Source organism: Monodon monoceros, unplaced genomic scaffold, assembly GCF_005190385.1.
Source record: "Monodon monoceros isolate NGI ecotype Baffin Bay Population unplaced genomic scaffold, NGI_Narwhal_1 Super_Scaffold_15, whole genome shotgun sequence".
Taxonomy (NCBI): Eukaryota; Metazoa; Chordata; class Mammalia; order Artiodactyla; family Monodontidae; genus Monodon; species Monodon monoceros.
Genome location: NW_021703771.1, coordinates 37,839,760 through 37,854,159, shown reverse-complemented (window position 1 = coordinate 37,854,159; position 14,400 = coordinate 37,839,760). Strand labels below are relative to the sequence as shown.

At 42.4% G+C, this 14,400-nt stretch overlaps 1 protein-coding gene across 6 annotated transcripts in view; it reads left to right on the top strand.

Moving 5' to 3' along the window:
• The window catches only part of SCML4 (Scm polycomb group protein like 4), a 113,046-nt gene that overhangs the window by 75,850 nt on the left and 22,796 nt on the right, over nucleotides 1-14,400 (top strand). Inside the window, exon 1 of one of the 6 annotated variants that reach the window (XM_029223637.1) lies at nucleotides 4,858-5,471. The exons of the other annotated variants lie outside the window; for them this stretch is intronic. The gene's annotated coding sequence lies outside the window, so the exon portion shown is untranslated. Of the gene's footprint in view, nucleotides 1-4,857; nucleotides 5,472-14,400 lie in introns of those variants that run through there. 6 annotated transcript variants of the gene reach the window in all.

The following is a 14,400-nucleotide window of genomic DNA, read 5'->3' as shown; positions in this document are numbered from 1 at the left end:
TCAGGGCCATTAGGGTGAACTCTGGCAACCCAGAGGAGTAAGAGCAAGATGTCACCTCTGGTCCCTTCCAAGCTGAGAGTCACGGCTGGAGGTGGCAGAGGAAGGCCGCGGACAGCAGGAGGTGAGAGGCCCTAGAAGCCCTGGGGAGGGGGTCCCCCAAAGGGGAAGATGAGGATACCAAGACAGAAGGGCTCACATTAGAGCAGAGAGAGGGCTTCTTCCAAATCTCTTCCTCAGACCTTTGAAATATAAACTCTGTCACCAAATGATCTTTCTCCTGCATTCAGGGAAAACCAGGTTTCAGACCCACTCAGCTGCCTGAATTCAGTCTGGAAGGTAGAGCTCTTGGCTTGAGACCAAGAATTTTAGTCATTTTCCTCCGAATCTATTAACTGACAGCCAAATGTTCATGTTTTCAGAAGAAGAGCAGTTCCCTGGATGCTTTAGGAGAATGGAAGCAAAAACATGGATTTGATAACATTTGTGGTTCTGTCAGAAGTCCTGAGATGATCATGGGGAAATTTTACCTTATCTTTGAATGTTGGGGGAAAAAAAGGTCTCAATTATAAGTAAGCTTTAGCCAGATGCTTCTCAAACTTTAATATGCCCTGGTACCACCCAGACATCTTGATAAAATGTGGATTCTGGCTCAGGAGGGCTGGAGTGGGGCCTGAGAGTCTGGTTTCTAACAGGCTTCCAGGTGATGTCCATGCTGCTGCTGGTTGGGGACCACACTTTGAATGAGAAAGTGTGTGCTGACGGAGTCCTGCTCCCAGAGGTAAATTTATTTCAGGTTTTCAGTAAAATACGTCTCTCTGTGCTAGGATGGTGCCAAACCTGTAAAAGCATTGCTGCTGAGGATGATCTGGTGCCCCGTGGAGGTGTCTGTGGGCTGGAGAAGAAGAGAGGGGCGTGAGGGGGCAGAGTAGTCAGGCACGGTGGCACATGTGCAAATCCAGGTGAGAAAGAGGAGGTTTGCAGTGCTGGGGAAGAGAGTGAAAGAAAGGAAAGAATGGTGACGGGCAAATTTCCTGGTGTGGCCTGACCACCACCGGCAGCAGGGTCTCTGTTGCCCTCTAAGCTTCCCCGAATTCCTAGAAGACCCTAGGGATCTGTTCTCTCAGACCCTTGTTTACATACCCTCCCTGCCTTATACAGCTAGAATCTGGGTCCAGGCCTCGTATCCCTGCTAGGGAGACTTGAGGGCAGGGACGTGCAGTCCCCAGCAGAGCCTGAGATGTAACAAGTCCACAGTAAATATTTACTGTTTCGAATTCTATGCGACACAACAGAACAAACTGTCTGCTCACCAAGCACTGGGGAGATCTTCTTTGGAAACCACAATGTGGTAGCTGAACTCTTTTGCAAGATCTAGTTTAGTGATTGGCTTCCTGCCTTTTGAAGGTTTGACATGATGGGAACAAATTGTTTACTTTTGTTGAGTAGCTTTTCTTGATACACAGACGGTGGGGGTGGGAGATGAGAAAGGACATTTGTTCTTGAGACTTGATGTTTTCTTCCTTGGCTGGTGGTCTTGGAGCCAGGCACCAGAAAACTACTGGAGTAACAGACACGCACGGTACGTTCTGCTGTGGTTGAACCTTCATACCCAGCATCTAGAAATCAAATCTGCTTCCTTGTTAAACTACAAATTTGTCTAATGTAATAGCTCTACAGAGAATGACTATCCAGAGCTTATCTCTCTTTCCAAAAGGTTGTTTATTTCTACAAGGAAATAGAGCTTATCAAGTGGCATGAGTTCTATTATACAGGAATATCCATATGATCAGTTGGCAAACATTTTCTGAGCTCCCTCTATGTGTGATACCTGCAGAGCTGAGGCCACTTGTTCAGAGCCACACAGAAAGGCAGCAGCAGGGTGGAAGCTGAGCCTAGGTCTTCTCCTCCCTGGCCCTTTGCTTTTCCTCCCAAGCCTATCAGTAGGGCCCCATTACCCAACACTTGCTGGGGTGTGTGTGTGTCCTGTTCTCTGGCTCAGAAGCCTGACTGCACAAAATGGATGTTCACAAGTGGCTTGTGGTACCCCTGTGTCACTTCTTCTAGCAAATATGTAAAAGAACAAAACAAACACAAATGCCCACTTAGCAAAATCTAGGCAGAAACTGCACTCCAGGGACATCAATTATCCTTTCTCCTTCTGGGTTAATATCTTGGCCCCAAGGAGTGTCTCATCCTTATCTTTGTGCCCTAGCTACATCGTTGCTAGACAACATCCACAGGACAGGCAGAGCCTATCATCCTAGACACCAGGAGAACTTTCTCATCCCTACAAAACCCACACAAAGTGGCCTACTCCACCGACACTAGGTGTGGTTTGACCTGGTATTTTAAATAATATATGAAATGATGGGGGAAAAAAAGAAATGAAGGAAGGCATGTGCAGGCCAATGATTAGAATATTGCAGAGCTATGCTCACCCTGTCATAGCCACGGGCCATGTGAACAAAATGAGCCATCTGGTTCTCAAGCCATGCATTGGAAAGGGGGTCATTTGGAAGGAGAACAAAGTATCAGTGTCAAGCTCAGTTCTTAAGAATCTTTGCAGAAAGTTTTGATGGAAAGATGAAAAGAAGAACGTCCGCAAGTTTGGCAGCAAATATAAAAGGCCTTCCTATATTTTCGGACAGGTAGGTCCAGGAGAAGCCCAGCCAGAGCTCTTACAGCATGGAATAGGGAGTGTTTGCCAGTGTAGAATTCCTGATCTTAGTTCTGCCTGTGTGCCAATATGAGTTCATTTAGGAAAAGCTGTTTATCATATTTTCAGTGATATCATTCATTAAAGTATAATATCTGTACCTATTTTAAAACATTGAGCTAAAAAACAAAACAAAACAAAAAACGTTGAGCTAAAAGGGAAAAATGTAACTTCTAAGGAAAACACTGGGTTTTTGTAGAATTTGAAATAGATTTTCACAATGCTCAGTAATTTATTAGATCCCTTTGTGCTATAATGATTTGGTTCTCTTTTGAATCCTGTAGATATTGAGGAAGCACAAGGATTCAATAATTATTGGTTAAATGAATGAATGAATGAATGTTCCAATTAAGTTGTTGGAACCTCCCAAGGTACTTTAAATATGGGATAAATAGGCTACTATTGAATCATGGTGACCAATTTGGTAATATTTTAATAGAAAGTATATACATTAAAATGACACAAAAAGAAATGAAGATAATGCTCCGCTTGTCCAAGATCACAAATAAAGTCATTTTGTGGATTAAAGATACCAACACCAAAGACTTGAGGAACAGAATGATGATGGTGGTAAATCCCCAGTAGGCTTTCTACTGTTTGGGAGAGCTCCTTCTAGGAGGGAGTGTGGAGGAGAAAAAGAGGCTGCCAAAAAATAGGCGGTATGAACTCTTTCTTCCTACAAGGCTGGTCTCAGGAATTCTCTGAAACACAGCCCTACCCCTGCCCCCCATGCCTCTCTTCAAATAAAGAAATCTACTGGAAATCTTCCCCTTTGTTCCATGAAACTGTCCTTAATGTGACATCCCTACCCATCAATCCCCCATGAGCCACTCTTGAACCGGGGACGATGCTGGGGACAGCTGAGTCAGGTGCGCAAGGCCCTCTGTGTTTCTGGCAGGCCTGTGCAAAGAGGCTCCTGCCTTGATGGAAGAGTAGATGTTAGGGAATGGGCAAGGTCTGTAAGGAGATCCAAGGAGATGGTGACCAAGGTCTCTGGTTTATACATCAGAACACTGAAAGCACAAGGACTGATGGAAACAAAGGATCAAGTATATGAGATTTGGCCATCCCAAAATCTCCAGGGCCCAGAGGAGCTGTAATTGGAGACTCTATCCTTGGGCTGCTCCTCTGGACTAATACCCTGAGCCCCTGTGGTGGGTCCTAAGGTAATATCTGCAAGTTATCCACACCAGTATCTACTGACCGTGCATCAGAACTGGGTTAAATTGGCAAACCATGCCAAGAGGAATTAAAGCAACTTTGGAAACCAGTAGCCTTCTAAGATAAACTCCATGAGCTTTCTCCTATTAGTTGGTAGTTTCTGGGTCTCAGACATAAGTAGCAAACCCTTTGATTTTGGGGAAAAAAAAAAATCCCATAAACTTCCTGACAGAGAATTAGATATTCTATAGCAGATACATCCTAGCTGCTACCGAATTAATAGTTACAACTTCCAACCTAGATATGCAGAGTCAAGAGGAATTAAACAAATTCCCCTTTCCCACCTGTATTATTTATCTATTGCTGTGTGACAAATTACCCCAAAACTTAGTGGCTTAAAATAACATTTATTATCTCACAGTTTCTGTGGCTCAGGAATTCAGGTGCAGCTTAACTTGGTCCCCTGGCTCTGGGTCTTTCACAAGGCTGCAAGCAGCCCAGAGTTCAACTAGGGCAGGATCTACTTCCTAGCTCATTCATATGGTTGTTGGCAGGATTCCATTTCCCACAAGCCATTGGTTCCTTGCCATATAGGCCTCTCCACAGAGCTTCTCACACCATGGCAGCCTGCTTCACCCACTTGAGAAATACGGGAAAGCCTTCCTAAAAATTAGGATGTCCATTTAGAACCAAAAGTTATACGGTGTTCTCTATTCCAGGGACTCCAACATTTTCCCGATTAAGGGTCACTTTAAATTTCCCCAGAGTTCTATGAAAGACCAAAAAGAGGGGGGGCTATTGAGGAAACAGAGCTTGACCGTGGGAGGTCCCACACTCTCACCCTCCCCCGCCTTCTGGGAACTCATTCCCTTAAGCCTTGGGGTAGAGGCTTGGCAAAGCCGCAAAGAAAAGACCACAGAGATGGTGGTTCGGGAACCTGCTCTCCTCTGGAGACTGAAAGGGCATTCACTATTCTCAAACGGCTGACACTGGGCAAAATTGCCTTTGGGCAAAATTTCCACAAGAGGAAATCTTAAATCTTAAAGACAAAGTCTCAGGCAAACCAGCAACATTGGAAAGGATTAAAGAAGTTCAGGTGTCAGGGGGAAAGTATAAATGTACTTAAATGGACCCAAGAGGAGTTATAAGGTTGATTCTGAGGACTGAGTGATCTGTACTTAGAGACGAGCTTGAAGAGAAAATCTATACTGGCCAGAGACCAAGTTAATGGAAAATTTAATTGAAGAGAACGAAAGGCTAAGCCTCATAGGTGGTGTGACCTGGTGCCCTTTGAACCAGGAAGGCTGGGACAAGAGGCCACAGGGGGCCCTAAGGGAAAACGTGATGAGCTTATCTGAGCCAGAACAAGGGGCGGGACCGAGCCGGAGTAAAAGAAACCTGCAGACCTCCACAAGAACCGCAGTGAAAGGCGGCAGGAGGGCAGAGAGGAAATCTGCTTGTTTCGGACACCGAGGAGTCCCGCCCAGGGCCTCCCTGCCGCCCACAGCTGAGCACGCGCTGGGCGCTGGCGGCGGTGCTGGCGAGAAGCGTGCATGCAGCTAGCTGCCTGGTGGCGGAGACCCAACCACTCAAGGTAGGAAGTGAAGCCCAGGTCCGGCTCTGAGCAGGGGAGGGGCAGCTCTACTGGGACCTGCTAGTGTCTCCTGGCCCTTCTCCCTCCTGACCCCCTTCCTCTTTCTGCTTCTCTCCTTGCAGGTCTCTTTCCCTGCATTCCTGGACTCACTGGCTGTGCTCCTTAGGTGGTGGCACCTGGTTAAGCAGAGGGGAATAGTTATTCCACGGTTATTCACGTGGCGGTGTTATCAGGCCGACTCTGTTACTTCCTTTTCTCATCTGGGGTTCAGGGCTAGGGATCCGTGGTGCCGCTATCTCTTTAAACAGCAGAGCCAAGGCGCTCACACACGGAGCCCTCTGGACACTGGTCCAGTGGTCTGACCTTCTTGTCAGCCTGAGCAGGGTCACGTGGCCTGCTGGGCTAGGCAGACCCGCTGGCAATCAATCCCAAGAGAGGCAATGGCTTTCAGCCTGGGGGAAGGTAGCAGAGCTGATTGTAGAAAGGGTTCACTCTGTGCAGCTGCTCCTTCAGCTGGGATGTTGTGACTGATATGAGGAAAGGGGAGTGGAGGGTGAGAGAGAGAGAGAGAGAGAGAGAGAGAGAGTGTGTGTGTGTGTGTGTGTGTGTGTGTGTGTGTGTGAGAGAGAGAGAGAGAGAGAGAGAGAGAGAGAGAGAGAACTGTTTAGTGCTGGGAAGAACAGTGTCTGAGACTCTGGGATTTAGGGTTATTATTGCACTCAGGGAGATTACTTGAGAATAATTTTGCAGACGGTGGTGTTGTCGCTTTTCAGGGCTTCATTTGGTTAAAGAATCCAAGTAAAGTGCCATTTAAAATTCTTTAAATAAATTAAATAGTCCAAGCTCATTTAACTGTGAGCAGTTGGCTCTTGTGTCCTACCTGAAAAGGGGCCAACACCCCCTGAACTAAACCTCTGGCAGCAGTGTCTGGAGTCTCGTCCATGTGGGCCCCTCTTTCCTCCCTGGACCGCTGTCGCTGCTTTGGGACTTTCTCTTTCTCTCTCTGGCTCTTGGCTTTCTCTTCCCGTCCCTCTGTCTCTTCCTGCTTCTCTTTGGAGTTTCTGCACTTTCCAGGTGCTCAGCTGACCCTCCAGAACTGCAGCAGGATGGGCTGTGCTGGGCGTCCCCCAGGCCTCTGCAGGGGTGTGGGTGGAGGGAGGAGTCCACACACTCCTGACTCAGACCCTAGAGCTTTGTTCTCCAAACAAGGAGGCTTAGACCTGGTTCAGGTTCAGGAGCAAAGGGGTATCCTTTGAGGCTTGAGTGGGTTTGAAGTCTTCTAGAGTATTTTTTAGCCTAATAGGCAGGCTTTATACGTAGCAGCTGGGGAAACCATAGTCCACAAGCAGATTAGCTATGGTGAAAAAGGCACGTCAGCCTCTTTTGAATGTTCCTAAGACACCAAGCCTTGAAAACGTGGCAGCCTTCTTTGAATGTGCCATTTGTGCCTGTGCCTTTCTACTTAAGCATGCCCTTGTGATCGTATGAAAGCAGATTAATCCTTTTCTGGAGGAAAGATTTAATGATTTATAAGTGGCATCCTTAGTGTCTTGGATAGAGGCAGGGGGTTATAGAAGAGAAGCACATAAAATGCCTCTTGTTTACCCTGCTTTGCTGAGCTGGTGTGCACAGCGATGAAATGGCCTTAAATAGAGGCTGGGCTGGATCCTCTTGTTTAATGAGAGGTGCCAGGGTGACAAGGTAGCTCGTTTCAGATGAGAAGGGATTTTCTAAGAATCCAGGAAAAAAGACTGGGAACGTCTTAATCTGTCAGCCCTGTGGTTTACCACAAGTCTGTGTGCGGGAATCGGATCCACGCAGGGCACTCTCCGCAGATGATCCCAGGTCCGCTGGCCCCATCTGGTGTTCACTCACCAGTCAGCCACAAAACTGCTTGAAAAGTGTAGTTCTCTCTCCAAGATTTGGTCCTTTCTGTTTTTGTTTTTTACCAACTTTAAATAGTGGTTTTGGGTAACAAACAATTCACGAGCCATACTTTACTAAAGTCATCTTACCTGTATGTTGGATGACTTAGTGGTTTTAATAGTATAAAGGGTAGGTACCCAGCAGTCATCGTTTTAACTGAAGCAAGAGGAATTGGTGTTAGGTGTAAGGATGACATTTCAGGCAATGAGGTTTGTGGCACAATGACCTAACTGTGAGGAGATTGTAAGATCTCTTTTGGGGAAGCTTTTAAATAAGAGGCTCAGTTATTTACTTTATTTTCCGCTCCAAATACCACCCTGCCTGAAAAGAGAATTTGGGGCAAGCTCAAGGCATTCCACCGTTAATTTACCACCTTCACAATTTTTGCTATGTCTGACTAAAACCGATAGAAGTGTTTACTTAAGATATTCCTTGAAATGGATTCATTTCTTTTAACTGTAGCCTTTAGTCATCTTAAGCAGTGATACCTTATCAGTGAAACCATAGTTTGATGAGCTAACTATATTTTATTGCTGTGCACTAAAATATATGACTGTAATAAAATAACGTTCACCTGTTTTTGTGTCCTCCAAAAAGATACATGTTCAAGTCCTAACCGCAGGTACCTGTGAAAGGGACCTTCTTTGGAAATAGGGTCTATGCAGAGGTAATCAAGTTGAGGTCACACTGGATTACGGGAGCTAATCCAATGATTGATGTCCTTATAAGAGGGAAATTTGGACCCAGACACAGACAAAAAGGGAGAACGCCATGTGACCACAGAGGCAGAGATTGGAGTGGTGTGTCTGCAGCCAAGGAACACCACGGATCATTGACTATCACCAGAAGCAGGTAGAGGCAAAATAGGATCTTCTAGAGCCTGCAGAGAGCATGGCCCTGACGACACCTTGATTTCAGACTTGTAGCCTCCAGAAGTGGGAGAGAATATATTTCTGTTGTTTTAAGTCACCAAATCTGTGGTAATTTCTGTAGCCTTAGGAAACTAATACACCTAAGTACCGCCAAGAATCATCCCCTGGTGGGCCAGCGCAACACATTTTAACACTCGGGGAAATGCTGAGCTGGGTGCTCTGTGAAGGTCCTTTTCAGTCCTGCGGTTGAATAATGATGGCCTTCATTGTATCAGCCATTTTTACACTCAGGTATGATGTAAGTGTCAGCACCCCTATTTATAAAGGTGAGGAAAAGGCTGCGTTAATCGGGTTTGAGCAGATGCATCTGTCTATTCTGAATGGCACCCTGATGTGTGCACCTGAACGTGATAATCACTCCCAGGCTTCCTGGGAGCTACAGGCTGTGTAGGACCGCGGCTGGGGCTTAGTGATCTGTTTCCATGGCTGTCCACCTGAACGCCTTTGGAATCACTGTCACATCCTTTGCTGGGTAGAGGGCTATTGCTTGACGCTCTCTCAAGTCGGTTTTACTTTCTGATGAATCCATTTGGATTATAGCCCAGAAGCTGGCTTTTATTACCTTTGATCTCACCCATGGTTGTCAGTAGTTTTTAAACCCAATAAGGTCCATATTCCCTTGTTCCCCATTTCCACATGTTGTCATAGGGGAACAATATTCCATCTGCATCTCTGTTTTCCAGCTGTAGTGCAGATTGGTGAATTATCTGCGTTCTCTACCTTAGACTATCAGACTTCCACAGGCATATTTAATTTAGATTTAAAATATTTAATAAACAGAATAAATGTTTTAGATTCTTTTCATTGTTTACCGTGCATCTACATGAAGAATTTATATTTAGTTCTTTATAATCTGAATTTTAACACGTCTTCTGTGTAACAGCAACCTCACTGCCCAAATGTCTACTTAATATTTATTGAGCGCCTTCTGAATGCCAAGCACCATGCCAGACACTTGGGACACAAAAAGGATTAGTATCCCAGACTATGAAAACTTTTCAATGAAGGGAATATAATGGCAGGCCTCCTGCTCACTGGCTTGGAATGTGCTGGCCCATAGTACGTGCTCAAAAAATGTTAGTCTTCCTCTTCCTCGCTCCATTCAAGAAGCAGCCTAGTATCTAGCTCCATAGCCAGGTCCTTCCTGCTGATGTCTTCCGACCAGGAGGGAAGATGCAATAGAGGCCATCTAGGGGAAGGTGCAGAGTTCCAGGTTCCTGAAGACATCGTTCAGCACTGCACTAGCCACAAAGCATGAGGCACAGAGCATGCATGCCTACCCTTTGCTGCTCAGTTTTCCTGTGTCCAAGTGGCCAAAGCAGTGTTGGATTTGACTGTACAACACTCTCAAAAATGTGTTTACAGCCAAACACTGGGCCTCCACAATGAGTTTTTAAAAGGAGCTTTATGGAGATATAATTCATACATCATACAATTCACCCATTTAAAGTGTATTATTCAATGGTTTAATATATGTGCAACTATCACCCCAGTCAACCCCGATTCCCCCAACCTCCAAATCCTAAGCAACCACTAATTTACCTCTGTCTCTATGGATTTGCCTATCCTGGACATTTCATACAAATGGAATCATTTAATATGTGGACTTTTGCGGCTCAGTTTCTTTACTTAGCATAACATTTCAAGGCTCATTCACACTGTAGCACGGATCAGTACTTCATTCCTTTTTATGCCTGAAATTATTTCATTGTATGCATATGCCATGTTTTGTTTATATATTCATCAGTTGATAGTTTTTTGAGTTATTTCCACATTTTGGCTATTATGAATAGTGTTTCTGTAAACATTCATATATAAATTTTTATGTGGAAATTTCATTTCTCTTGGGAATATATATATATACATATATATATATATATATATATATATACATATACACACATACATACACACACACCTAGGAGTAGAATTGCTGGGTTGTATGGTGAATTTATTTTTAACCATTTGAGGAAGAGCCAGACTGGTTTCCAAAGAGGCTGCATCATTTTACATTCCCACCAGCAGTGTGTGAGGGTTCCACTTTCTCTACAGTATCACCAACACTTGCTATCATCTGACTTTTTGATTATAACCATCCTAGTGAGTGTGAAGTGGTACCTCATTGTGGTTTTGATTTGCATTCCCCAATGACTAATGACTTAGAACAAGTTTTCGTGTGCTTATTGGCTATCTGTCTATCTTCTTTGGGAAAATGTCCATTCAAGCCCATTTAAAAATTGGGTTATTTGTCTTTTGATTGTTGAGTTGTAAGAGTTTTTTTAATATACTCTGGATATGAATTCTTTATCAGAGGTATGATTTGCAAGTAATTTCTCCCATTCTGTGGGTTTTCTTTTCACTTTCTTGATAGTGTCTTTCAAAATACAAAAGTTTTAAATTTTGATAAATTTAATATGCCTATTTTTTCTTTTGTTGCTCATGCCTTTGGTGTCAAATCTAATAATACCTTGTCAAACCCAAGGTTATAAAGATTTACCCCTATATTTCCTTCTAAGAGTTTTATAAGTTTTTGCTCTTACATTTAGGTCTTTGATCCATTTCAAGTTAATTTTTGTGTATGGTATGAAGTAAGGGTCCAACTTCATTGTTTTGCATGCGGATATCCAGTTATCCAAGCGTCAGTTGTTGAAAAGACTGTTCTTTTCCTATTGAATGATCTTGGCACCTTCGTTGAAAATCAGTTGAACATGACACATAGGTTTATTTCTGGACTCTCAACTCTATTCCATTGTTCTGTATGTCTCTCCTTAAGTCAGTACCACACTGTCTTTGTTACCATTGCTTTGTAGTAAATTTTGAAATTGAGAAGTGTGACTACTCTACTTTGTTCTTCTTTTTCCATGATTGTTTTGGCTATTTATGGTTCCTTGAAAATCCATATGAGTTTTAGAATCAGCTTGTCAGTTTCTACAAAGAAGTCAGCTGAGATTCTGACAAGAATTGCATTCAATCCATAGATGAATTTAGGGTGTAAGATGGTAATAATCTTAATAATATTAAGTCCTCTGATTCATAAACATGGAATTTTTTCCAATTAAGTATTTAGATCTTCTTTAATTTCTTTCAATAATGTTTTGTAGTTTTTAGAGCATAAGTTTTATACTTCTTTTGTTAAATTTATTCCTCAGTATTTTATTCTTTTTAATACTATTATAAATTGAATTCTTTCCCCAATTTCATTTTCATATTGTTTAATGCAAATGTATAAAAGTACAATTGACATTTGCATATTAATTTTGTATCCTGTAACTTTACTGAATTCATTTATTAATTTCAATTAATAAAAGTGTTTTATTGGATTCCTTAGAATTTTTTACATACAAGAGATAGTTTTACTTCTTCCTTCCCAAATTAGATGCTTACCTACTTGCCCTGGCTGGAACCTCCAATACAATGTTGAATAGAAGTAGCAAGAATAGAGACATCTTTGTGTTGTTCCTGATCTTAGGAAGAAAAGCATCCGGTCTTTCGCCATTAACTATGATGTTAAGTGTAGGTTTTTTTATGGATGCCCTTTTTCAGCTTGAGGAAGTTCCCTTCTATTCCTAGTGTGTTGAGTGTTTTTCTCATGAAACAATGTTGGATTTTTTCAAACGCTTTTTCTGCATCTATTGAGATAATCACATGATCTTTGTTTTTTATTCTATCGATATCACATATTACATTAATTGATTTTCAGATGTTAAACCAACCCTGCATTCCTGAAACAAATCCTACTTGATCATGATGTATAAGTCATTTTGTATGTTAAAGATTTGTTTTGCTAGTATATTGCTGAGAATTTTTGCATCCATATTAATGAGACATTGATCTGTAGTTCTCTTGTGATGGCTTTGTCTAGTTTTGGTATCAGGGTATTAATGTTCTCATAGAATGAGTTGGGAAGTATTCCCTCCTTATATTAGTCTGCCTGGCTGCCATAACAGAATACCACATACTAGGTAGCTTTAACAACAGAATTTATTTTCTCACAATTCTAGAGGCTAAAAGTCTGAGATCAAGGTGTCGTCGGGGTTAGTTTCTGGTGATACTTCTCTTCCTGGCTAGTGGGCAGCCACTTTCTGTGTCTTCATGTTGCCTCATCTCTGTGCATGTGTGTGAAGAGGGAGAGAGCTCTCTCATGTCTCTTCCTCTTCTTGTCAGTACTTTCTTTTTAACCAGTCCTATCAGGTTGAGGTCTTACCCTTAAAACCTTACTTAACCTCTATTTCTTCCTTATGGACCCTCTCTCCAAATATAGTTGCAATGGGGGCTAGGGCTTCAACATATGAACATTTGAGGGGGACACAATTTAGTCCATAGCACTCTTTTTTTTACTTTTTGGAAGAATTTATGAAGAATTGGTTTTAATTTTTCTTTAAATACTTGGTAGAATTCACCTATGCAGCCATCCGAGCCTGGGATTTCTTTGTTTTTTGATGACTAATTTAATCTCTTTAATTGTTATAGGTCTATTCAGATTGTCTATTTCTTTTTGTCAGTTTTGATAGTTTGTCCATTTCTTCTAAGTTACCTAACTGATTGGCATAGAATTGTTTGTAATATTTCTTAATAATCCATTTTATTTCTGTGAGATTGGTGATAATGTCATCCCTTTCATTTCTGATTCTAGCAATTTGAGTCTTTTCTCTTTTTTTCTCGGCCAATCTAGCTAAAAGTTTGCCAATTTTGTTGATCTTTTCAAAGAGCCAGCTTTTGGTTTCTTTGATTTTCTCTATTTTTCTATTCTCTATTTAATTAATTTTCACTGTAATCTTTATTATTTTCTTCCTTCTGCCTGCTTTAAGTTTAGTTTGCCCTTTCCCCCCACAGTATCTTAATGAGGAAGATTAGGTTATTAATTTGAGAATGTTCTTCTTTTTAAATATAAGTATTTACAGTTACAAATTTTCTCTAGGCACTGCTTTAGCTGCATTCCATATGCAATGGTTTTTATTTCCAGGCAAGCTCCATATGCATCCCCATCTATGAGAAGACCTGCTAGTTCCCCTAATAAAATCAATTCTTAATCTTTCGGTACCTATGTTGTGTGAGGAATCCATACATAAAGAATACATCTGGATCTTGTGGCCCAAATGTGTTTACTCATTGCCAACATTGGAGGATCCCTTGGTTTTTGTTATTCTAATGCCTTTGGGGAATGTCTATATCTGTTTTGATCATGTGTAGTATATAGATGATTGTTGATGGGGCTAGACAGATACGGTCTTGTCTGGGGTGGGAAGGACTGAAGAAAAGGAATTACTAGAATATTTTTCTTCCTCTTTCTATCCCTATAATTCCTCTGGACTTTGTACTTCAAAACAAAACAAAGCAAAACACCCCACACCATTTGGCCACAGGTATAGCTCGCAGAGTTCAACAGGCTGCAAGAATGAGCTTTAAAAGTGTAGAAAGTCCTGATCTACTTGGGTGGGGGAGCTGATGATGAGGTTGGCAGAGTCTCCAGGTCCTCTGCTCCCCCTGCGCTTTAGATTGGTTCTTTCTCTCTCATCTGCAGGGTTTGGGGAAGACCATGGGGCCATCCAGATCAGCATTTGTGTCCCTAGTTTGTTAGCTTTGGTGGAAGGTTAGTGCCCTTGTGTGTACTGGAACTAAAAGTGTGGGGAGGAAGCACCATCACACCTATGTCAGAGCCCAGGCCAATCATCAAAAAATCTACAAACAATAAATTCTGGCGAGGGTGCGGAGAAAAGGGAACCCTCTTGCACTGTCGGTGGGAATGTAAATTGATAGAGCCACTATGGAGAAGAGTATGGAGGTTCCTTAAAAAACTAAACATAGAACTACCATATGACCCAGCAATCCCACTACTGGGCATATCCCCTGAGAAAACCATAATTCAAAAATAGTCATGTACCACAATGTTCGTTGCAGCTCTATTTACAATAGCCAGGACATGGAACCAACCTAAGCATCCATCGACAGATGAATGGATAAAGAAGATGTGGCACATATATACAATGGAATATTACTCAGCCATAAAAAGAAATGAAATTGAGTTATTTGTAGTGAGGTGGATGGACCTAGAGTCTGTATGACAGACTCTA